The sequence below is a fragment of the Nilaparvata lugens genome, chromosome X (genome assembly GCF_014356525.2).
Source record: "Nilaparvata lugens isolate BPH chromosome X, ASM1435652v1, whole genome shotgun sequence".
Classification (NCBI taxonomy): domain Eukaryota; kingdom Metazoa; phylum Arthropoda; class Insecta; order Hemiptera; family Delphacidae; genus Nilaparvata; species Nilaparvata lugens.
The window spans coordinates 78,381,013-78,408,885 of NC_052518.1; the positions used below are offsets into that span (position 1 = coordinate 78,381,013).

The window sequence follows — 27,873 nt, forward strand, 5'->3', positions numbered from 1 at the left end:
TCGAAAAATTTATTTATTATTATCCAATAATATTATAGATTCAACAGCCTGGAAAATAACCTGGAGGTAGATTTCTTAGGAAAGTTTTCAGTGCAAAGAAGAACATGCTATTGACACTTGAATGTTTTGAGAACTATTTTCAAGTAAGAGCTGAGTGATTGATTTTTCAATTTATAAACTTATTTATAATCTTGTATCACAAGATTTAATCAACGATTTACTATGAAAATCTGACTGTGGCTGTGAGTGCTATCAATTTCAATTGGTCGTATTTATCTGAGTAATTTTATTATTCAAATCATTCACATCTTCTTGGAAATTTGGCCACAGATTTGTATCACACTCACAAATCTAATGTCACGATTATAAAGATGTTCAAAGCTATCAACAATCAACAGTGATGCCATTACGTCAACCCTAACCATGGCTTTAATAAATTACAACATTTGCGCCACCTATATTTTTATTTTATCCTTAATTTTTCATGCAATAAATAATGAAGAACGAATAAAACCTGTACATACAAGGATTCTAATCATTGTTATGGCTGTAACCGAACAATACATTCAATCAGAAATGAGATGAAAATTAATTGACGAAAGAATTTCGGACCAATCCGAGAATCGAACTGGTTAGCAAACAGAAAAACCGATCAGGAAAAGAAAGGGTTAAATTATATTAGGGAAAAAGGGATGAAATGTTCGTTTCCTGAGCACTGAATAAACTTTCCAAGAGATATTGCAATTCTATGAGCAGCTCAGACGCAGCTATATTATGTAAAAATATCACCTCTACCTTTTCTAGAATTCTTTATTCTTTCCTATTGAATTTCTTTTACCAGCATTCACCCACAGAGTATAGAATGTAAATATGAAATGTAATGTTATATTCTACACTCTCTGCATTCACCACCCCTTTTTTATCATTCCCTTGTAGGGGGTTACTTTTGCTTTATTGTTGATAATTTTTATCGCGATTCAATCAGAAATAAAGTGGCTGAAGTTCGCATTTTAATAACACTTTTTAGTCAAGAAATCCGAAAAAGTCTGATTGAAGCATTATTCAGATTACCTTTGAAGTCCGTTTCATTTCTGAACCTTTGATAGAATCTTTAAATATATTGAAATATCCTGGATCCCCAGGACCCAGGGTCACGATTAGAAAGTTAAAATGCGCGTCTGAACAATTAAACTGAACAAGCCTGCCAAATATGAAGATTTTTGAACAGTAGAATTTTTTAATTGCTTATTATGAATGTGGGCTATTTAGCTATTATTTATATAAGATAACAAATGTCACATAATATTTAATGATTTAATAATGATAATTTATAAATATTTCTTCCGAAGTCAATTGTGGGCCTAACAATATCATAAGGATCAGTCTTATTTGTATTGAACTATATTCTTGTTTATTTCATTAATAATGGATGATTTGAACGAATAAAGTATTCAGAGAAGGAGTTATAGACAAATGCCCAAAAACTATTCAATTTTTGTTATACAGAGTGTTCTGAAAAAAAGGTGCCCATAAGTCAGGCGTGATTCCTCTCATCAAAGGAAGAAGAAAAGTCCTAATTAACATAGGTCCGAAAATGCTTAGTTACTAAGTTATACAGAGTGGAAGATTTCAGTTCCCCTGCCGAAACGAAGCCCTAAGGATATTTGTTGGCTGGTAATTGAGATGTACAATTCAGCGTACTTCATTTAAAATGAACTGAAATATTGGAAAAAACCGTTTCCAGACCTGTAGCTAAAGTAATTTTTTTTTAAGATATGTGACGAAATACGCGAAACTTGGCCCCTAAAAACAAGTTTCTTCAAGGTTTGAAGTAGATTTACTATGTTAAATGTACAATTAACACAAAATAGGTTTTTACAGAACTTGTAGAAAATTTGATTTTGAAGATAATGATGTAGAATAAGTCTATAATAGACAAACGCAACCTTGAAAAAATATTCTTTTATTACATACAAAACGCATGAAAAATAAACAAAATCTGTTAAGCTCTCTATTTTTCATTTGTTTTATTAAAATTATTGTAGCTACAGGTCTGGAAACGGTCTTATCCAGTTTTTCAGTTCATTTTACATTAAGTACGCTAAATTGTACATCTTAATTAACAGCCAACAAATACTTGTAGGGCTTCGATTCAGCAGGGGAACTGAAATCTTCCACCCTGTATAACTTGGTAGCGGACCTATATTAATTATAATTTTTTTCTTCTTTTGATGAGAGGAATCACGCCCTGACGTATGGGCACCTTTTTTCATAACATCCTGTATAAGTATAATTATTCAATAGATGTCAAAGTTGAATCAAGCAAACAAGTAGTCATTAAATCAAAATTGGTCTCTAATATACTGGATACAATTCTCAAATTTAAAATGTTACAAATGGTGGAGGCCGCTAAATGCGTCTCGCCTAGGGCCGTCAATTGTTTAAATCCGCCCTTATTCTAACTACAAATTCCAGAACCAATACTTTTGCAGTAATGCAGCAGTCGTGTAAATTTCCCCAGCGAAAATTGGCAGGCTCATAAAATCCTATTATTGGTGCCTGTGAACCTTATTACTCCCTGACATTAGCCAAGACATTATTTACGTTTCAATTAATTAGACATCTCTATCTATGATATTTAGTTGATAAGTAGCTAAAGTATATATGATAATGTTAAACAAGATTTTTCTGTATTCATATAAGTGGATAGACAGACCAAGTCATTGACAGGAAATAGTCAGTCATCAACGCTATGAAGACACTGTTCAAACAAACATTGAGTGAGTAGGAGCCATTAAAATCGCCAATGAATTAATTCTTATCTCTGGGAAAGCACTGATGAGAAAAATATTCGGTCATCGATAGCTAGGCTATGGGAATGGAATGCGAATTCGATATATTATATGGATTTACACCGGATGTATGATTTCTTTGTTATTGCATTCATTGTGTCGTTCAAATCTTCGTATATTGAAAATAGTATATGCATGTTTGCATGTCTAGTAACTGTTGTGACTCACAACCCGAGTTGCTGAAAGCTAAAAATTAAATGAATGAAATTCCATTACATTTAATGTCTATTATTGTGGCTGTGGAAGATATCATATCTAATGTTTTTATAAAGTTCATCAATGAGTTGGGTCTATGCCTATATGAATTATAAAATTTATTCCATCCATGTTTTATCGATTCATATACTAGAGAACTAGAGCCCAAATATAGTTCTCTCTCCTTAGAGTAGGAAAATATGTTGTTTTCCTGAATAAAGGTAATGACCACCCATAAAAGATAGAAGTTTTAATAATTATTATTCTTTCTCCCAATATACGGTAGCAAATAGAATAATTTACAATACTGAATTAACAAAACAATACTTAAAAGATACGAACAGGATTGACTTTCGAACATTTAGCTAGAGATTGTGCATCAAAACATAGTTTACCGTACCGTATTATAACAAAACAATTCTTAAAAAATATTGGATAGGATTGGCTTCAAGACCTTTAGCTGGAGATGGAGTTTCAAACATGGAGCTTTATATCATTGTCATTCATCAATACTTAATTTTTAATACATTTTATTTTATGAATAAAATAAACAAGAGATTCAGAAATCATTCCAAAAGAAACTTAATCACAAGAAAAGGCACTTAATGATGCACCTTTAGACTGATTACAGCTTTGGTCTAGGACATAGCGTGAACAGAGAGTATAGATATAGAATACATTCTTTGTATGTAATCTTCTATATGTTTATATAGAAGAGGAATGGCACTGATTCATTCATAATCCACAGAACTGGAAATCTACTGGACCAAATATGTTCAAATTTGGCATTGAAAAACGGATTTGAAAAAAAATCCTAAAATCTGCGTTTTTCTGCATATCTCAGCAATTTCAAGAACGAATTGACAAAAAATACTCAAATTTGGTACAGAGGTTCAGCTGAGGTATGAAAATGTTGTATTGGAATTATTGGAGATTGAAATAACGCCCAAGATAGGCGGGTTTTCCTGCGTTTTCTAGGTCTTCTCAAGAACTAATTGACAGATTTGTTACAGAAGTTCAGCAAGAGTTTAGAAATTTTGTCTTGAAAGTTAAAGGTTCTATTGAAAGGGCTATGAAATAATGCCAAAACATACGCCCAAAATTTGCGTTTCTCTGCTTCTTTAATAGCAGATTGACAGAAAACGTTTTAACTTGGTACAGAGGTTTAGCTAGGGTCTAGAAATTTTGTGATGAGAGGACTTCAAAGTTACGCCAAAGATAGCCGCCATATGGGCGCTTTTAGAGCTATTGTGTTTTCCAAGCGTTCCCCAGCGTTTTTTCTGCGTTTTCTCAGATGTTTCAAGGACTAAATGAGAAAAATGTTTAAAATTAGTACATAAGTTTAGCTAGGGTAAAGACATTGTTTTCTTTAGAGGACTTCTCAATCATGCCGAAGATACGCCCAAAATTAGCAGGTTTTCAGCGTTTTCCAGTATTTTTCTGCGTTTTCTTATCTCTTTCAAAAACCAAGAAAAAGTTTTTCTGAGGTGTTCAAATGTTCTATTGAAAAAGCTTTGAAATAACGCGAAAGCATACGCCCAAAGTCTGCGATTTTCTGTTTTTTCAATAACAGATAGACAGAAAATGTTCAAACTTGGTAAAAAGGTTTAGCTAGGGACTATAAATTTTGCTATGAGAGGACTTCAATATTTCGGTAAAGATACATTCCAAATTGGTGTTTTTCTTAATATCTCATCTTTTTCATTATGTTATAGACACAAATTGTTTGAATTTGTTTCACAGGCTTATCTAATATTTTTTTGGGTTTTGAGTAAGCCAAAGTTCTTCTAGGGTTTTCAGGAGCAAATGAACTTGAAAGTGTGAACATCAAAGTGTACAAAGGTTTAGCTTGAGTAATGGTGATGCTGGTGATTAGAGGGTTTCTTTCCATAAATTTTTCATTCAGTTTTGAATGCATTTTTCTACATTTCTCAAGTATATCAATTCATACCTAGGAGGGTTGGGTATCAATGTTTGTAAAGTTTGCCACATCATTCGTTTCAAATTTCAAAGAACTATTACACTGAAATATGATAATTATTATCATAAATTATCTCAAACAAGTCTCTCATTTATAAATAACTTACAAAATATTTATTGATTCTGTTCGGATGTTATGAATGTTTCCCTTTATTGTCTGGCGTTGTGTGGTGGAGGGGGCAATTAAACGGTGATGCGCATAGCATAATTGCAGCCAGTTGCCGATTGACAGCCAATCGAACAGCTCACTTCTCGTAATGTCGATTTTTGCAAAGTGATCTATTGATTTATTGTGATTTATTACAAGTGTCATCTCTTCTCATATCGTGATCTGGACCTGGGCTCCTGGAAGCAAGGAGGATTTGGACATGAAGGTAGGCCTATGTTATTGTGCACTTAGCCATTTTAATTGTTCAACTTGCTACCCGATGCCAGACAACCCAAAAGTTCTCGATGTAATATTGTTATAGTCCACAAACCAGAGTGCTGTTTGAGCCAGCCTCTGTCGAATAAACATGGTCCTCCGGGCCGGATTGATTTGGTAATCGAATTTGAATAGGACATAAGTTTGAAATATCATCTAATAGGTTTGTCGTTTTTTATGCCTATTTTATTCTTGGTTTTTCTGTGTATATGGCTTGTTTTTGTCATCATAGATGAATATATGCTTTAATTGTGGTATTAATTGTGATGTATAGGCAAACACAATGACAAAACACAAACGTGTTTTGAGATGCAATCTTTCTGCTTCTTAAGGCCAGTTTCACACGGCAGAGTCCTCGCTCCTGGATGATCATATTACTGAAGATCATATTTCATATTTTGCAGCTCTCCTGTACTTTCACATGGGGATCTTACAAATAAGCCGACAGACCTAACAACTCCACCGACGTTTGCTCAAAGTATGACTCATCACTTTTTCTCAAAGTCTAACTTCCTTAAAAATATAGATAGAAGATTTCTGATTTCGGATTTGGATTCAGCGACCCCAAATTCTTTAAAGCATAAGTCTCATTTTCAAAAATACCCGAAAACAAGGGAGTTATAGCTGTTTTTAATATAGCTTTCCATTATCATATGATTATATAGTAAACGTACTAAGATAATAATACTCCTGCCTCACAAAGGGACAGGCAAAGGTTTCAAGAAGTTTTTGAACACCTGAGAAGTTTAAACATAAACATTTTCAATTTTTAAAAGTTCTAGTTTTCCAAAAAAATATTGAACTATGAAAAGATGAATCCAAATATGAAATCATAAATCATCTCCACTCATCACCCAATAAAATAGGAAAAGGAATGTTGTACAGTAAAATTCACTAAATTTCAGTTGTCATTCAACAATCCAATTTATCAGGTTCAAATCGTTGAATATCACTTTAAATTCCCAGCAATTATTGACTATTTCTTTTTAACTTCCATCCAACTTTTGGTGACTTCATTCCGGTCCTTGTAGATGTCAAGACTTTTATCCCAAAGAGCAGGTCGGTTGCAAACTGCAGTAATCAACAGCTCCACATCAAACTCAGACATCGCGTAATGACAGGTGTCAAAGTCAAGTCAAGTAAACAACTGAGAAGTCAACAAGTGTCAACTGGAGAAGTGAGTGAGCAAGCACAGTACTGCCATAATGCGAAAAGCATAACCATTGTATCAACTATTCTAAATTATCGTACTGTATTTCGTGAAGCCATGCTTTGTTAAAGCCAGTTACTCAGAAAGCGTTTTTTTGTTGTTCGATGTTTTGTCGTCCTTATGAATTCTGTTGAAGCAAACGTAATGTTATTTAAGAAGTTGTGCTGAACCTGTATAAAGAATTCATAGAATTCTTAGAATTCATAGGAACGGTAAAAAATCAATTTTACGAAAATCGATGTACATGTAACTGGATTTAGAAGATCAATACGATAATGTGCTCTATCACAATTTAATCACATAAATGTTTAAGTGAAAACGTTGGGCGCAAACCTTCTGCCATGAGGAGACAAATAAATTTATGAAAAGCTTGATAGCTTGAATAGTGATCTGATATTTGTTACACGTTTTTAGTCTAAGACATAATATGTCTTAGACTAATTTTTAATGTTTCTTCAATCGGCAGGAAAACTTTGGTTTTTCAAAGTTATCTTACTCCCTTATTTTGGGGTATTTTCAGAAATCAAGATAAATAACTTACTAAATTTCCTACACGAATACAGTGTAAGTTGTATTATAATAGCTACAGTACTTACGTACTGTATAGTACAGTACCTGTTCGTTTTTACCGTATAATTATATGATAATAGAAAGCTTTATTAAAAACAGCCAGAACTTCCTTGTTTTCGGATATTTTCGAAAACGGGACTTAAGCTTTAAAGAATTTGGGGTCGCTAAGTCCAAATCCGAAATCAGAAATCTTCCATCTATATTTTTAAGGAAGTTAGACTTTGAGAAAAAGTGATGAGTCATACTTTTGAGCAAACGTTGGCGTTGTTGTTAGATCTTGCCTCTGCTTGCCTCGAGGGGAAAAGACGTGACAAAACGAGGTTCCTGGATAAGAGTCACCATGTGAAAGACACGATTTGACTCAATGTACTTCGACAAAAAAACGTGAACACTGTTCAGTGTTCAAGTTGCACGTCTCCTATCGTGTGAAAGAGGCCTAACGGTGTCTTCCGATGAGCGATCAGGGAAAAAGTAGTCCACTGAGCGATCCATTGTTCAGAATAACAATAAGGATAGGCAGGCGCTATGAATGGGGGACTTGGGTGTCATTAATCATCAGGGACAGTGCCGGAGGAAGGCCACAAGCGTATGTGTATACTCGCAATACGATGATGAATATATTGATGATGATCATTAAATCAGTACCTACCACCTCCCTTAAAAATGAATCATTTGTTGAAGAATATTGTATCCAATGAACAATATTTACAAACTGTTGAAAAATTCGATTTGGGTATTATTACTGGTGATAGTAAAAACATTCGACTTAGATATTATCAATTTATCAAAATGAAAAAATTTCAGGAAGTTTTATCTAATTATTAATTTTGGGGATTTAAGCGCCTAGAGTTCAAATGTAGATTTTGAGCTCTGTTGATGGAATCTGTTATGTGATTAAAATATGGGAGCCATTTCACTTTTATATACCAACTGTAAATATTGTAGATTGGCATGAGCTTGTAATGTAGATTGCTTCAGATGTGAAGTTGATCTTAAATCTTCTGGATATCTGTGAGATACTTTATACTTATCTATTTGCACTAGTGTTACTCATTGACTTGAAGAATAAAGATGATTGATAGAAATTGTTGGAATTGTAAATTTTTATTTATAAATTTATTATATATAAGCTATAATGAAGATGAATTAGAACTGTTCGAAGTTGAAAGCTGTTCGATCTTTGCTTAACAACTGATTCCTTTTTATTGGAGGTGGTAGGTAGCCTACTGATTCAATCATCATCATCATCATCATCAATATAATATCGTATTGCGAGTATACACATGACACTACCCATTTATCGCTTGTATCCTTTCTCCGTCACTGTCCCTGATGATTAATGACACCCAAGTTCTCCCATTCTTAGCGTCTGCCTATCCTTATTATTTATTCTGAACAATGGATCGTTCAGTGGACTGCTAACCCCCAAAATCGCTCATCGGACATAACCTTCTTAACTATTAAAACATTTGAATAATACAAGCATTTGGGTTTCTTCATCTTTTAGGTCGTGTTTATACTTTAGTGTTTGGCTATACATCACCGTATGATTTTCGGGAATACGATATTTGCCTACCATCTTACCGACAACAATCTCAGACACAAACTCATCTCGGTCTTACATAGCACAGTAATGCGAATGTGTAGGTAACGATTTTTTTCCCGTCCAATCAGTTCTCGGAATGTAACGTTTTTAGTGATGACGGTTATCGAGCACTGTGGCTGGAACGGATACTGGCAGCGAACAGTTACACTATATTCGTTTATGTGTAACTACTCGAAAAAGGAACGACCTTCCATTTGTTAATAATATTATTAGAATAGTAAAATTATATATTATTATTGGATTAATGATATATCATTAAATTTCATTTAATATCATAATCAATATATTATTATTTTATTCAACCAAACAAGGAATATTGAAGAAGTATTATTGGATATTACAAGTCTATAAATATGTCATCTCATACAAAATTGTAATTAATACATCATTATTGAATGAAAGATTGTTATTTTCTGTATTTTATATATTATTTATTCAAATTCCTATTCCTATTTATAAAATTTCCCAAATTGACAAATTGTTATATTATTGCAGACCAGCTGTTGGTCTGTGTGGAATCGCATTACAGTATAAACTATAAGAAAAAACCTCTATAGAACATATCTTAGGTCTTGGCAATAAAATTATAAATAAATATATTCAAAAAACAGTGTGAATTACTATAGTAATAAATTATTATAGATAGCTTAATCCCAATATAAATTATTAATACTTATAGAGTATAGAGTATTAGTTTTAAGCTAATCTGAATTTTGCAATTCTATATGTATGGTACCTAAAATCTATCCTCTCTTTGAAACCATCTACTGATACAATATGGTAGACTACAGTCAGGGCTCTAAGATTGTTCACCTTGTCAGATACAAAACTTGCAACACACCTTGGGGTATGAAATGAGATGTTGTAATTATGTAACAACACAAGCAGATTAGTAGTTTTTACTGTAATTCAACAACACAATAAACAAACACAGTTTTTGAACATCACATTACAAAGTGATATCAAGTGGGAGACTCATGTTGATTTATCAACTTACTTGCTAGTGTATATAAAGGAATATTCTTATCAACCAGTTTGTAATAAATGGTTCACACCATTGTTGGGTTTATATTAAGACTGTGAGCCCCCATAGCTGTCAACAAATTATCGGTTTAAATCGATTTGTTATTCTAATAATTACACATAATCACAAAAGTTAGCTGTCAGTTACCATTATTTTTCAAATAAAACAAGTTCAACGTAGATGTGTCTATCAAGATGGAGTTGGGCACCTATAATGTGCAACATTCAATGCTCCAAGTAGGCGTTTTGTTCATGATTTGAAATTTCTGATTTCAGCAAATTCTTTGTGTTCAATATCTAAAATGATCACAACATTTCAAGCAAAACCAGCATATTGCCATTTGAAAGCAAAAACCTAGCCCCCTAACCAACCCTTCCACCTTTGAAACATTGATTTGAGACAAAATTAATGAATTTAACGTTAACCTAAACTGGACCCTAACTTAAACTTACACCTCCCAGTAAATTGAAATTCCAAAGCATGAACCTAACCCCCTACCCCACTCCTTTATCTTAAAAAGATTAATAAACATAAATCGACCTGAACTCTAAGCTAATCTAAGCTGCACCCTAACTTATGCACCTTCCAGCAACTTATTGCCAATTAAAAGCAAAACTCCAACCCCCAGACCTACCAATTTATCTTTGAAATATCAATAATCATAAGTTTCCAAGGTATGTTACTAAGAATCCATGTCGGTTCTACACTACTATAGCTCCATAAAGTTGACAAATTGTTTTCAGATTATGAGAAAAATATATTAATTACGTAATAAAATATTCAATTTGAAGTACTACATATTTTCGTTTGATGAATAAGTTTGTACACACAGACTAATAGTAGTATATTCAGATCATATAGTATAGCCCCTGTGGCTAAAGGGTGTGTTCTTCTTAAACTAAATCAATTTCAATGAAACCCTAAAGTTATTAAATTATGAATTAAAATTCTCTTATTGTGATTATACTGAGATTTGTGATTGTGATTCAGAATTGTAAAAAAAAAATCTAGTCGGTACTGAAACATCAAGTTCATTCTAATTTCGTTCACTTTAGTTTAGATTTATCCACCATCTTCAGAACAATCATTTTATGATGCGAGTTGAATCTTGCGAATAGAATCTTGCTGGCACACAATGAACTGATCAATACTAGGTCACAATAAGCTGATCTTTTCCGGAAACATAGAATACTTTTCAATAACTCTGTGATAACTGTGACCGTTGCCGATTGGTACTCTGTATGTTAAGACAATGATGATGTTGTAACCAACTACCGATGTTGTAGGCCTTCACGCCTTCCCCTCTCACACCCACACACATCTCGTCACCAGACATCTTACAATAATATTATTATGAAACAATGCCTATTGTGATTTATTATTCAGCCACTTTCTGCTGTTTTGCTTTCATCTCTTATGAAACGTTTAATAATATGATAGGAAGAAGGAAAGGAGAATGATAAGAAGACAATGATGAGAAGAATGAGTAGAAGAAGAATAAGGAGGAGGAGGAGGATTGATAGATTGATTGATTGATTGATTGAGTACTTTATTTATGTAGATTACAATATATACTGGCTTATACACTTGTATACAATAGCTTACAATACAGCAAAGTTATAGATGAATTTACATAATATAGACTAAGAAAATAACTATTGAACTGTATATTATATGAAAAAGCAATTTGTAATATAATAACTATAGATAATAATCATATTGTTATGCATCTACATAAATTGGCGGAGCTTTGGACATATCAATGTCCATTCTTTGGGAAGAATATAAAAAATATCCTCCCCACTAACTCTCTACCAAAACGTTAATTTCGTTATTTAAACTAAGGATTTATTTATTAATGGAAATATTGTAAAAGTTTCAATCAATATGAATATTGAAGAGAAAAAAAAACAGAAAATTGATAAATTAAAATAATTATATAGGTAGATAAGATCAAATAATTGATTAATAAAATGAAGTAGGCTGAAAGTAGATCAGGGTTATCAAATTTCAGTAATATACAGCAGTATGCAGTGGATAATTGAAATAACATGAGTTTATATAATATATATATATATATATATATATATATATATATATATATATATATAATTCATTCTATAACATGGTTTAAAGGTTTATATTGGTGGAATGGGTGAGGGATGGTTGTCATGTGATCGTTCTAGAGCCGGACAGTTTCAGTCATTGGAGGAGGAGAAGGAGAATAAAAAGAAGAAAAAGAAGTAGAAGAAGAAGAGGAAGAAGAAGAAGAAGAAGAAGAAGAAGAAGTAGATGAATATGATAATAAAAAGAAGATATGATGAAAGGATAGGAGAAGAAGAGCAGAAAAAGAAAATTATTATCTATTCATATAAAAAAGAGAAATGCCACGGATTAATTCACTCACTCACTCATTCATTCATAATCAACAGAGCTAAAAACTACGGGACCAAATCCGTTCAAATTTGGTAGGTTTGTTACGTTGGCATCTAGAGGCGAACTTAAACGGATTTGAAAAAATTTAAGATACGCCCAAAATCTGCGTTTTTGCAGCGATTTTCTCAGCTTTTTAAAAAATAATTGGCAAAAAATGTTCAAACTTGGTACACAGGCTCAGCTGAGGTATAAAAATGTTGCATTGAAAGTTAAGTTCTGCCTAAAGTTAAGACGCTCAAGTTCCGTCCAAGATCGGCGGTTATTGAGTCTGATTCCTGCGTTTTCTAGGCCTTCTCAAAAAATAATTAACAGATCATGTTCAATTCAGTACAGAAGTTCAGCAAGGGTCTGAAAATTTATTTTCAAGATGACACAGAATTACGCTGAAGATATACCAAAGATAGACAGTTTTAATTTCCTTTCCCAGCGTTCCCTAGCGTTTATTCTACGTTTTATCACATTTTGCAAGAGCTAATTGAGAGAAATTGTTCAAATTTGGTACACAAGCTCAGCTGAAGAGTAAAAATGTGAGGGTGTTGGAATAATGCCCAACTTCCGCGTATTTTGAGCGTTTTTCTGCGTTTTTAATAGCAGACATATAAGAACCAAGATTCCTAAACCACATTACGCATTGAATCCAAAAATTGTACCTGATGTAATCGACAAGATGGCAAAGAATCAATCGATTCAAAAACTTTACTATGATCGTAATGTATCTAAAAACACCGAAGATTTTGTAGTTGGAGAGGAGATATATATGCAGAATATTCATAACAAAGAATGGGAAAAGGAAGAATAATTGAGAAATTACCACAACCACGTTCATTCCTGGTTAGAAACAATAATGGAGGTGTTCAGCAAAGAAACACAATCCATATACGAAAAATAAAAAAGGGAATATAGGATATATGACTAATATAAAGTCCTAAAGAGGGAGATGTTACAGATGATAATTATTATCATCATATGATTTCAATACACTAGTTACCAGGACGTTAATAACAGTTTAGTCTTGAATGTATTTTTTATTTTTTATTTTATTTATTTATTTGAGTATTACAATAGTGCGATAATATCCCTCTAGCTGTAAGCTATTTGAGGGATATATAAAAATAATCCTTTACATACAATAAAAACAATCAATAACAATAATTATATTTCTTAATTAACCTGATTATATTTCTTCATTTTTGTAACTGATTGTTCTCTTTTGTCCATTGCACCATAAACTAACTTAACTTAAACCGACTTAACTAAACGAAATAAGACTTATAAAAAAAGACTTTACTTGGTAAGCGACAATTAACAAGATAATCACTCTTGGATATTACCTAATGTTATTCACTCTGAACATAAATATTTATTAAATCATAATATATCTTCATTGAAAAACTAAAATTATTTCAAACTCAAAAAATATAATAGATAGTCAATAAAAAATTCAAAAACTCGAATAAACACAAAAAACAAAACACAACTCATTTCCTTAAACTAATCAAAATGATTTATGCGTATGAAGTGTACTTTGAGTTTTTATTGAATGTCATTCTTACTCTGTAACATTGTCAGCTCTAATGGCAATGAATTTAACAGAAATGGTATTCTGAATTCTGGAGCTCTTTTACCATAGGCATTATTATATCTCTGGGTTCTATAATTCCTATGTCTCAATGTATATTCTATTTCGTTCATTTCTCTATATTCGTTCTTATAGTAGTTTCGTGACAAATCTGTGAAACCTGGCTAAAGCTTCCACCGACATAATGCCGAACAAGTGACGTTCAACACCATTAAAAAGTGTTTTTAATAATCTTTCTACGGCCCTATGCAGTGGCTGTTTTATATATTTGGGTGCTAAATAATGGATGGTGATTCCGTAGAAGAGAGTGCTCTGCACCATTGAGTAGTAGATCATTCTTTTAGTAGTAATGGGAAAGTGATAGCTAATTCTTGAACATTTATAAAGAGCAGCTCTCATTATTTTCAAAAGTGATTTATTATGGGATCTGAATCTCATATCATCATCAAACATTATTCCTAAATGTTTTAAGCTGTCACAAAAATCAAACTTTTGACAATCACATCCGTTCATGTGTGGATTATCTAGACATTCTGCTTTATGACCAATTAACTTAACAAATTCATTCTCATTGACATTAAGCCTCTGATTTCTGAATACTATTACTTTAGTCTTTTGTGAATTTTAATTTTAAACTATTATTAAAGAAATATTTAATTGCCAAATCCAGATCTTTCTGCATTAAACATAACCCTGCTCCTAATTCTTTATGTATTATATATAAAATATTATCATCAGCATATTGCATAACTTTACTTTTAAATTTAAGGCTTGCGAAATCATTTACATAAATATTGAATAAAATCGGTGATAGTATGCTACCCTGAATCAATCCGCATGATTGTTCATAACTGCTTCTAATGTAGGTACCTATTCCAATTTGCAGAGTTCTATCCACGAAATAGTTACTGAATAACCTTAGTAGTTTGCCTCCAACACCTATTCTTATTAATTTCTGAATCATGCTTTCATAATTAACAATGTCGAAAGCTCTTGTCAGGTCGGTTGCTACAGCTATAACAAATTTATTTTCATTTAAAGATCTATTGATGTCACCTGTCATATTCTCTAATAAATCAATTGTCGATTTTCCGGGGATAAAACCAAATTGACTCTCATTTATTATTCTATGTATGTTCAGATGTTGCAATTGTGCACCTATGAAATGCTCAAGAATCTTCATGAGAACTGAAACCGAACCCACTGGCCTGTAACATCCCATATCTTTTTTTGAACCTTTTTTGAAGATTGGTCTAAGATGCGTTACCTTCTTAAGTGGTGGTATAACTCCAGTCTCAACAATTCTGTTGACTAAGTGTATCAATATCAATCTCAAGTAAAATACATTATTGATTAAATCTTGTGGTTTGATCTTGTCTGGACCTGGTCCTGATTTTCTGTTTAGTTTATTAATGACCCAAAAGAGTGATTCTAAGTTCATCTTTTTGAAATTCATACTTAATCTTTATCCTACTGTATAATTTCCATAATTAAAACTATGTGCTAAATCAATTTTTGTCCTATCATCCCATCATTGATGTCCTCAATTGCTGATTTGAAATTATTTTTAAATTTTTCTGTCAAGTCTTGTATGCTTTTATCATCTACCACTTTAAAATCACTCTTTATTGAATCTATTATTGTTGGTTTTCGTTTTTTATTGATAAATTGATTGATAATTTCCCAAGTTTTTTTTGTGTTATTAAAATTTTTAGAAAACAATTTATGGTAATAATTTCTTTTTTCTATACGAATCTTATTTGTCAGTTTGTTTCTGAGTGTTTTAAATTGATTCCTTAATTCCACATTATTTCTATCTCTCTTCAACCTTTACCATGTGAGATTTTTATTTTCAACCAATTGCTTGATACTGTTATTGAACCAAGGATTCTGTTCTTGTTTTTTATTTATTTTAACCTTAATAGTACTTTTATCATAGATGTTGTTAAATTTTTCAAGTACCACATTATATATATCTGATGGGTCTCTCAAATCTAGTATTGGCCACCAGTTCTCTTTTTGGATTAATTCATTTACTTTTTTAGTGCTAATAATATTTTTATATTCGTTCTCTATGTTATCTATAAGTGGATATTCAATTGAACTTATTTTCACCCCTGTCCAATAATGATCCGATATTTTATTCTCAACCAGAAAAGCTATATAGGAATTTTCATTGTTTACTTTAACATTTACATGGTCCAAACAAGATGAAACCAACACATTATTATAAAACTCTTCTCTAGTGGGCCTCTGAATACTATTATATAGACCATTAGAATATAACACACCCAGGTAATCATCCGATCCATTTCTATTATTCAAATAACATATATTAATGTCATCCATCATTATAATATTCTTTTCATTTTTGATTTTATTCATGCCAAGAAATATTTCCAATTCTTCGTTAAAACAATTTATATTCTGATCAGGGGGTCGATAAAATGCAGCTATTAATATTGATTTTTCCCCACTATAAATGTTCAAACATAATAATTCTGCGGATGCGAAATGTTCTATTTTAAAATATATTGTTATATATTGTTATATGTTCTATTTTAAAATTTTCTCTATAAAATACACCTAATCCTCCGCCCCCTCGACCATCCTGCCTACACCTAAAAACATTAGAATATACAGGAATCCCATATAAATCAACTTCTTCCTTTCTTAAATTGATTTCACTTAATACCATTACATGAATGTTACAGAGCACTTCATTTATTTCCGATTTCAATGTATCCCAGTGTTTCCTTAGTGATCTTACATTAGTGCTAATACAGATAAATTCATTGAGAGTATTATCTATCTGTTTTAAAAACGTTTTTGATTCGTTCCAGTCTTGAAAATTAAAACACAAATGCAGTATATTGAAAGAAAAAATTTAAAGGATGAAACTTACAAAAATTATGTAACAGAACTATTAATCCGTGCTGCTCTATGCTACTCGGTAAGCAAATACTGATATAATTATTGCCTACATAACCCCTCTATAAGTGTGATCACAAATGGTTTTTTCTTCATTGATTGGATTGAATGTCCACATTCTCACCCCCAACATATATAATTTATTTATTCATTCATTGGATAGAGCAAACTATATAATAATTGGAAAGAAAAAGAAAAAAACAGGCTGCTATCCAAAACTTCTTCTGCAAACTAAAGAAAAAAAACATAATAATCTGCGATGTGTGTTATCTACAAGAAAACGGGAAAGAATAATATGAGCAAGGTTTATGCTACCATCATTACTTCCCAGCTGATAGTCTGAAAGATGATTTGTCTGAAAGTACAGGCCTAATACATAAAGAATTGGAAAAAAATTAAAAAACAAGACAATATTAAAATGTCTACTAGTATTTCTGATATATATGCTAGTAGCAGTTAAGTGGAATAAATATCCTGCACTTCAATCAAAGATGTGCTGTACAAATAGCTAGATATTATCAGAGGTGAGCGTAATCTTGAAACAGTAGGCTCTTGATATTATTGTGTTCCGTTATCATTATAGAATTATATTCAACGGTACTATCGTAAAAACATCCTTACAGATAAAGCGTTCTACTCTACTTTCACCAGTATATAGTTATCAACAGTTGAGAGGAAATCATACAATTCGGCTCTACAACGAGATAATCTCTACCAGACAAAAATGTGACAATGTGAGTGGTCGTACCGCATAAAAAAATAGCTCAACACAATGTAAATCAAATATTCTGATTAAAACTTATGTTCAATTCCAATCAATATTCCAACAATCAGCACCCTCCACAATAATAAATGAAAATCAGCATTCATGTTCATTTAGTATGATATTAGAATAATAAAAAATAAATCACTCAATCATCAGCTTCAAATTGGAAAAGATTGAATCAATTGACCTTCTTAAAATCTTGTTTGTTTTGTAAATCAGACACAAATGCAGTCAAATCTTGTTGCGTTCTTATGGAGATCACTCTACTGTTTTCGGTTGATCTCATTTTAATTACTCCCGACCGATCAATCCACACATATCGAAGATTTTCCTGTGTTCTGATTCTTCTCGCTGCTGTGAACAATCTACGCCTACCTGGTGCCAGTGATTGGTCTATGAAGATGGGACTCCTATCGCCAGGAAACCCCACATCTTGTGCCGTCAGATTACGCTTTCCTTGCGCCTTCTAAGAAGTTCGTCCGCATCCTACCTTCGTACAAACTTCACGATAATGCCCGCCGACCTCTAGTTGCCAAATTTTTTCAAGCGATGCGCAACGCTGATTGCTTCAGCAGTGATTTTGACTCCCAGCTCCTTACAAACATCCAAAACCAAATTCTCCGAATTTTCCCCCTGAGACTCCGGAATGCCGAAAACTTCAATAGTGTTACGCCTTGAATATTGTTCCTGGTCCTCGACACGAGCATCAAGCTCTGCAAATTTATTTTTCAAAAGTTCGTTTTCTTTTTGTAGTTGCTGGATAATTTCATTTTGCTTTTTAATGAGTTCATCCTGTCTACCTAGAATCTCGTTGTAGTTAGTCAGTTTATTTTTACACTCATCCACTGATTTTAACAGGTCTTCATAATTTTGTTTTTGACTCTCAATAATATCCTTTTTAAACTCAGCCAACATATGATCCAATTGGGGAACAGTCGGCCGAGTGAGTAGTAACATCATCAATAGTCAGTGAACTCTTCATACTATCATTATTTGTTCGAACCGGAGTCGAGCATGCACTACCACGCGATAAATGGAACTCTGCAGTGCATGTGCTACACATCCATGATTTATCACTAAGCAAATCAATCTCCGTTGCTGTTAGGTTCACACACTTTCCATGAAAAAAATTAGCACACTTTTTACATCCAATCTTGTCCTTTTCTGCTCTAACCACGCTCAGTTGACAAATTCCGCACATAGATATACTCGCGATTTACGTTAAAAAAAGAACCATTCAAACAGACTTTTATAATTCCGCCAATAACTTTTGAATTCAACAATAATTCCCAAATTCACTCAATATAAGTTTCAGATCACTTCTAGGTTATGCAGCACAGTTATAAAGCTCTTATACAATTTTAAACTACCTATCTCATTGCAACTGTAATCGGAACGATAAGAAGAAGCGACCGTTTCGTTCGACTGCTGTCGACTGAAAATAAACTGCTTTGGTATTAAAATAAAGATGGTTGGTTGATATGAAGAGTATTATTTATTCAATATCTAACATGAAGTTTTGGAGAAATATTGTAAGCCTAAACAAAACATGACAATGGACATCTACAAATTGCTAACCAGAAAACAAAGTCCTAATGAACCATTTGATAGTTTCTATGCAGATTTAAGAAAATTAATAAAACCTTGTAACCTCAATGACCAGGAAGATAAAATTATGAAAGCACTAATAGCACTCGGAGTGAACTCGAGAGAATTACAGCAAAAACTTCTTCGTGAAGATGCTAATCTTTAGTCGAAAATAAAATGAAACAAGAATAATTAAATTATTAAGTGTTCAAGTGAGAAGTGAAAGCTAATGGAAAATGGAATTCAACAAACCAGGTATGCTAGTTATACATGGGGATATCGCAAATAATTTGGCCAACTTCTAATTGAAAATGGAATTCAACAAACCAGGTATGCTAGTTATACATGGGGATATCGCAAATAATTTGGCCAACTTCAAAGAAGAAGTAACAATTTATTTGACTACTACTGAGACTGTAAAGAAATCTCGAGCAATACAAGTAGCGAGATTGAAAAACTTACTGGGACCTGATGGACTTAAATTGTACAACACATTATCAGGGGAGAACGACATTGAAACGGTTACCTCAATCTTTGAAGTTTTGGAGAAATATTGTAAGCCTAAACAAAACATGACAATAGACATCTACAAATTACTAACCAGAAAACAAAGTCCTAATGAACCATTTGATAATTTCTATGCAGATTTAAGAAGATTAATAAAACCTTGTAACCTCAATGACCAGGAAGATAAAATTATGAAAGCACTAATAGCACTCGGAGTGAACTCGAGAGAATTACAGCAGAAGCTTCGTCGTGAAGATGCTAATCTTGACAAGGTGGTCAACTTTTGCAAATCAGTTGAGCTTGCGGATAAAAATATGGAAATATTGAACAGAGGCACTGAAATCATGAGAGGTGTTGACTCAGTCAAACAGACGCCTTCCACCCCTTTAGCTAAGTCAGGTAATCCTATTCTTAATAAAAAACTTAACAAGTCGTCAGTAATCAATAACAAATGTTGCTTCAGATGTGGTAGAAAACACTCTAACGGACTGGGATTTGTCCAGCTTTAGGAAAGATTTGCAACTATTGCTCAAAACCCAATCATTTTTCCATAGTATGTAGATTGAAACAATCCCAGCAAACTCATGAGATTAGCTGCAAGAAATATCAAAGATTTGGGGAAGCGGAAGTGATGGAATCACCTCATGAAATTGATAGCATTTATACTGTAAACTTGCTTAGCAAAAAACGGGTATGGTTACAAGAATTGCTTCTAAATGGGCATAAAATAAAATTCAAGCTTGATAGTAGAACAACTGATGTTAATATTCTACCATTGCACTTACTTGGAAAATATGGTATTCCATACAAGTCATTGGAGAAATGTAATGTACTGTTGGAGGCTTTTGGGGGTTTTAAGATAAGACCTGTAAGATGTGAAACTATACAAATTGAATCTGAGTCTAAAATATCCATAGCAAAGTTTATAATTGTAAAGTGTCCTTCAGCTGTTCCAATCCTAGGCCTAGAATCATGTATTGATCTCAACTTGATTGAAAGAGTTGACTCTATAGATTAAAACAATGATACAAATTATCAAGTGGATAAGGAAAAACAGTCTATCTATAAAAAAACAAACATGTCTTCGACGGCCTTGGGCGTTTTCCTGATATTTGCAAGATTAAATTGAAAAAAAAAATCCCAACAATAAGTCCTGTTCGGCGTATCCCACTCAAAATTAAAGAGAAACTTTGGAATCACTAAAGTCAAAAGGTATTATAACCCCAGTTTAAGAGCCTGTTGACTGGATAAATAACGTTGTAGTTGTTGAAAAACCGGATGGATCACTGAGAATTTGTATTGACCCAGTTGAACTTAATAAATATATAATCAGGGAACGTTATCTCATTCCAACAATGGAAGAAGAACTAGCACCAAAATTGTCACACAAGATGGTGTTTACTGTATTAGATATTAAAGATGCATTCTATCATATTGCACTTGATGAGGAGTCCAGTAAGATATGTTCATTTAGCACAGGATTTGAAACATACAGATTTTTACGAGTACCATTTGGTCTGTCGTGCTTGCCTGAACTGTTTCAGAGGTTAGTGCACAAATACTTAGGAGATATTGAAGGCATCTCACTGTACTTTGATGACCTCTGCATTGCTAGTAATTCAAAAGAAGAAAATCTGGTGTGGCGCACTCACACAACTTTCCTTGCCGTTAAATGAAAATTGATCACCTGACGCTAGTGTTCCTGCGCATCTCAACTCAAGTCTACTAATCAAAGATTTGAGCCAGCTGGTGACAGGGCAATAACGCTGGAGACACACGAGGTCTGCTATCTCTTCATAGTGAATCATTTAATAGAATCAACAGTTGCCAACAGTTTGCAATTATTGGATAATCACATTTTCTCGAATTTCGAGCTTATTTTTAATTTTAGGTGAAAATGTAACTGAACATTAATTGTAAAGATTCTCATGCTCAATCTTTCCCACTCGAAATTTTCTGTTGAGATAGAGCTTATCGATGAATATTTTAGGTATAACTTTAATCAAAATCGTTGGAGCCGTTTTCAAGAAAATCGCGAAAAACCCTGTTTTTGACAACATTTTCGCCATTTTAGCCGCCATCTTGAATCGCATTTGATCGAAATTGTTCGTGTCGGATCCTTATATTGTAAGGAGCTTACGTTCCAAATTTCAAGTCATTAATTGGGAGATGAGATATCGTGTACACAGACGCACATACACACACACACACACACACATACAGACCAATACCCAAAAACCACTTTTTTAGACTCAGGGGACCTTGAAACGTATAGATATTTGGAAATTGGGGTACCTTAATTTTTTTCGGAAAGCAATACTTTCCTTACCTATGGTAATAGGGCAAGGAAAGTAAAAATGATATGATACTGACTAAAGTTTTAGAAAGAGCAAAGAAATTTAATGTAAAATTCAACTTCAAAAAATTTCAGTATTGTGTGTCTCAAATAAAATATGTAGGTGTAATATTTTGCGAAAAAGGCATGCTACTCGACCCCGAGAAGATTGAAATGATACAGAAACTTGAAAATCCAAAGAATGAAAAAGATCTACAATGTATGTTGGGAATGGTAAACTACTTAAGACATTTCATTCCAAATATGTCAGAGTTAATATCACCCATGAGAAAACTTCTGAGGAAAGATACTTTATGGGAATGGAACGAAACTCACAGTCAAGCTTTCCAGAGATTAAAACAGGCTATATGCAGTCCTCAAGTATTAAGAGCATTCGACCCAAAGAGCCCAATTGAAATACAATGTGATGCATCGAAGGAATCACTTGGCTTCTGTATGCTTCAAGAAGGAAAACCATTGTACTTTTGATCAAGATCAATGACAACTGAAAAATCCTATGCTCAAGTAGAAAAAGAAATGCTAGCCATTTGCTTTGCCATAAACAAACTACACAACTACGTCTAAGGCCATGACTCTGTCACTATTTTTACTAATCACCTACCTTAGGTGTCAGTAATGTCCAAGCCGATGGATATAATTTTGAACAACGGACTGAAAAGGCTCAAACTAAAGCTTATTAATTATACTTTGAAAGTGAAATATTTACCCGGTAAATATATGTTCATTGCAGATTATTTGTCCCGAACAGGGATCAAAACTACGACCAAAGAGGACCAATCAATGAAAGACTTTATTCACACGCTGGGATCTACAGGTTAATTGGGAAACAAGGTTAATTGTACCTCTAAAACTCCGGTATTTTATAATGAGTCCCTTACATGAAACTCACATTGGCAGTTCGAAGATTAATTCTCTTGTTGATCAGTTCTACTACTTGCCAGGTATATTATTCAGATATTTGCAATTTGATATTATCATGTAACATTTGTCAAAGGTTTAAAAAATCAAAAACTAAAGAACCACTGATCAATCACGACATTCCAGATAAACCGTTTTGTAAAATTGCAGCGGACATTGCAGAAGTCGATAGATTGAACTACTTAATTGTGATTGATTATTATTCGAGATAAATTGAAGCATACCCAATCAATAGCAAAAGCAGCTTCACCGTAATTAAAAAAAATTAAGGAAACATTCAGCAGATTTGGAATACCTCAAACACTAATAGCAGATAACATGCCATTTAGTAGCAGAGAAATGCATCAATTTGCATAAAATTGGGGATTCAAAATTACCACATCAAGTCCATACCATTCAAAATCAAATGGATTAGCAGAAAAGGCAGTTCAAAACAATGTTTAAAAAGGCAGCTGCAAACAAGCAAGATTTGGAATTGTATTTACTAAATTATCGTAATGTTCCCGTAGCTGGATTGGGATATACACCTTCACAGCTTCTTAATAGCAGACATATAAGAACTAAGATTCCTATACCACATTACGCATTGAATCAAAAAATTGTACCTAATGAGATAATCGACAAGATGGCAAAGAATCAATCGATTCAAAAACTTTACTATGATCGTAATGTATCTAAAAACACCGAAGATTTTGTAGTTGGAGAGAATTTTCTATGGAATTCCACAAGAAATCAAAGACGAGGATTTTATAGAGAAATAGATCAATGAATCCTAGTAGAGAGTGGATGACCTGGCCAAAAGAAGAGCAACGACAAGTCGTTTGTCATTCATCTAATCTGAATGATTGGATAGCAGTGCGACTACTGAAAATATTAATGTGTAAAGAGAACCACTTCATCGAACATGATAATAAAAACAAATACATGAAATTGAGTTATTTTACCTATTTCAAATGTTTTAAATAATAGTTTCTTAAATAGGCTTAAATAATAATTTCTTAAATAGGCTTTAAAGATGAAAAAATAACTTGTTTTTTCCAAAAAACGTTTTTACAGAATAGAATACCCAAACCCTATCACATTATACATAGATTGGAGAAAATACATTGAATGTTGATCATTTGAGCGGAAGGTGAATGTCAAGACAATAGCAACTATAATAAGTGGAGCATCAATATGCTGTAGTTGAATTGTTCAAGTATTCACAGCAAGAATGCAGCACTGACCTAATACTAACTACAATATTAAGTATAGTGCAAAATGACAAGGCAGCTCCTTTTACATAGCGTCATACAACTGGTCTGAAACATCAGACTTGAATTCCGAATCCTGTTGAGTTTCACTAACCAAATGAAAAACATTAAACGAGAGAGATGTATGATGACTTGTAAATATTGCACGTGGACATACATCAACAGCTGCGAAATATTATTTTCGTTGTGATTTTTTTTGCGGATGATCCTCAAATACGTTTTTGCTTGTGCCGGTTAGCGTAAGTTAATGAAATAAGATGATGTCCGAGTGGGATTCGAACCCACAGCCAGGCAGCAATAGCAGACTGGAGGTTGCGATTCCCAAACAGACAGAAACGTGAATGAATGAATGAAAGAAAGAAATGAATTGGAAGCAGGGAAAGAAGAACAAACTACAGAAAGAATAATAAGACAAGTAATAATGAGACAGACGAAGATGAAGAAGAAAAAGAAAAGGAAAATGAAAAAGCGCCCGGGAACTCCTATACGTCCCGCCTATTGAAACAAGTTTGTACATTGATGGACGACGAAAAGGATGGAGACCGGTTTATGTCGGCTGGTCTCAGGAAAAAGGAAAGACAATCGCGGCCATCATTCGTTCATTGCGAATAAAATAAACAGATCACTGCGCCCGAATTTCTCTCCAATCGCATTAATGCTATTACAGTTGCAATGCACTTGTAAATTGGTAAACCACCATCAACAGCGAATTCATTAGCTGTAACACAAATCATTTCACGTGCTTCGTAGCATTGTAGCACAAATCATTCATTGATTCTATGGTTGAATCTGGTTGCTTGCTGCCACGTTCTCCCACTTCAATAGGTTTCTTATTATTCCCTCAATAACTTCTGAGTTATTATCTCAACTGCAGTTACTTCAATTGAGTTATCATTATGTACTGCAGGATACATGAAGCATGATTATTTACAATATACTACTACACTACACTAGTATTATTAGTTACTTTGATTTATGAATAATAAGAGACTTAACAAGATTCAATTTCCCAAAAACAGGAGGGTGAACATAATCTATAAATGAGCAGATCTATTCGAAAGAAAGTGACATTAAAAAGGGGGTGTGCTTGCAATTTATATTGTAGTTATGATTTTTTAATATATTATTTGGTTACATAAGAGAAGTCCAGAACCAATTTCTTCATGCAAAATTTCCTTGTGCTAGATACAGAGTGGCCCAAAAACCTTGTATTTTCGGCTCATTTTCCAGTTTTCAGCTATTTCTGCCAAATCTCGTAATCGGACATAAAAATTTGTTCCCGCCTTTTTTAGATTATAACATTATGAATAAAATGAGATCATTCGGAACTCTCTATCTCCAATGAGTACTGAGTTATGATTTTTCAAAAATGAGTGAAATTTGAAGAAAAAATCAATTTTGATGAATTTTAGTTTTTGATCAACAATATCTTCCGATTGTTACCATTTAGATGTATAAATTCAAAATCCCTCTGTGCGTATTTTTGTGCTCTATCTCATATAGATTTCCAGGTACACCTGACAACAATGTGAAAAATCAGTCCATCACCAGTTACATTGTCCTCACATTGATATTTCGCACAATTATATAAGTTCATGGTATTATGTTTTATGAGAATATAGAAATTGGCCATTTTTTGTATATTGGAAATATGGGATTATGTACACTCAGTAATAAATTTTCTATCTTTCGACCAAATTTGACTTATGATGCATGATTTAGGACCGCCTTGACAAGCCGAGAAGAATGAAGTGCAGTACGGTAAAATCTGAGCATTGTGTCAGAAGTTATAAGTATTTGAAATTTTTATCCTTGAGGTGTCCTTATGCGCGTCTCTCCTCTAGGAAACACTGGAATGAAGTGTATCTAACGGGTGATTCTCATAGAACATACTCTCATGAACTTATATCATTGTGCGAAATATCAATGTGAGGACAATGTAGTTGGTGATAATGGTTGAAGCTGAAAATTAGGTGTTTTTCACAATACAAGGAGCATTGTTGTCAGGTGTATCTGGAAATCTATATGAGATAGAGCGCTCTACCAAGTTTCAGATTGTAGAGCATAAAAATACGCCCAGAGGGATTTTGAATTATACATCTAAATGGTAACAATCGGAAGATATTGTTGATCAAAAACTAAAATTCATCAAAATTGATTTTTTCTTCAAATTTCACTCATTTTTGAAAAATCATAACTCAGTACTCATTGGAGATAGAGAGTTCCGAATGATCTCATTTTATTCATAATTTTATAATCTAAAAAAAGGCGGGAACAAATTTTCATGTCCGATTACGAGATTTGGCAGAAATAGCTGAAAACTGGAAAATGAGCCGAAAATACGAGGTTTTTGGGCCACTCTGTATCTAGCACAAGGAAATTTTGCATGAAGAAATTGGTTCTGGACTTCTCTTATGTACCCAAATAATATATTAAAAATCATAACTACAATTTAAATTGCATGCACCAACGTACTGTATATAGTGATTGGACTATAATGCCAATATGAGAATCTATTCACTTGTGTGTGGGTGATGTCTCATGAGATGAGATAATGAAATAATCTGAATTACATGCGTTTACGGTTTGGTGGGATTCGAACCCAAGATTGTTCCGGCATCAGCCTCATAAGACTGAGCTATTGCAGTCGGAATACTGCCGCTATTCGTTTGCATTATTTCTCTTGTTCAACTGAATTCAGTAACAGTGGACAAAAACATTACAGCAACAAGAATTATTTTAAAGCTAATATTGGAATGGAAAGACTGCAGATTATAAATATATTATGGACGACGTAATGAATACAAAGGACATGTCCAAATAACGTAATGCTAAAATCAGTGATTTCGAGACTTGCTATGAACAGTGCATAGTGACCCTCTCCCTCACACTTGATTACTTTACTTTCGCTGGCTCTACAGTCCGGTGTGGACCTTGGCCTCCCTCACACTTGAGTGTTACAAATTCATGGATGCTTCCTTATAGATAATCCCCACCAATAGTATCCCCACATACACCATTCAATCAAAACTAAAAAAATTACACAACTTCCCCACCATTTAAACACCACATTATAATGTTGTAAAAATAAAATCTAAAAACAATTCAGTAATTCTATAAGAGCATACACGACAAGGCTTCAAACTAATACGTTTAAGAATACATTATTCTTGCCCAGGAGTTTACATGCTGTTTGAATAGTTCTAACAGAAACATGATAAGAAATCATTGTCATCTGAATTATTTATTAAACTATTGTCATTCACAAGCTAATTAATGAACTATAGAAAACGGGAACTTCAATCTTAAACCATCTGAAATGACTCTCATCCATACATTGAAATATTAATCTAGGAGATGGGTTCTCTTCTCCGGAGTGTGGAACACCAACATAAATAGCTCTTAATAATGTTTAAAATGGTCTGATTTCAGAAAAAGTTCCCCTGAATAAGAAACGTTTCTATAGAAATTATAAAAACCCGGTTAACATTTTTTTTAGTTTTGACACAACCATGTGTGTCGTTGGACTGTTCTATAGACTTTTTACAGGACTTGAGAGAATACTTTTGTGCTATAATTTTGAATAGTTTCTGTGTAGCATCCAATGAAAATATCAAAGCATTAGAGTATCTAACGTAATTTCAGATTCCAGAATATACGTTTTTTGAATATACAATTG

General features: G+C 33.1%; 2 long non-coding RNA genes across 2 annotated transcripts in view; one reads left to right on the top strand and one right to left on the bottom strand.

Moving 5' to 3' along the window:
- LOC120354462 overlaps positions 1–27,873 on the bottom strand; it is a 96,637-nt gene that overhangs the window by 24,728 nt on the left and 44,036 nt on the right. The window lies entirely within an intron of this gene.
- Positions 14,133–26,513, top strand: LOC120354463. The gene is made up of 3 exons (XR_005573045.1): positions 14,133–14,340; positions 17,261–17,262; positions 26,503–26,513. It is a non-coding gene; the product is annotated as an uncharacterized LOC120354463 (long non-coding RNA).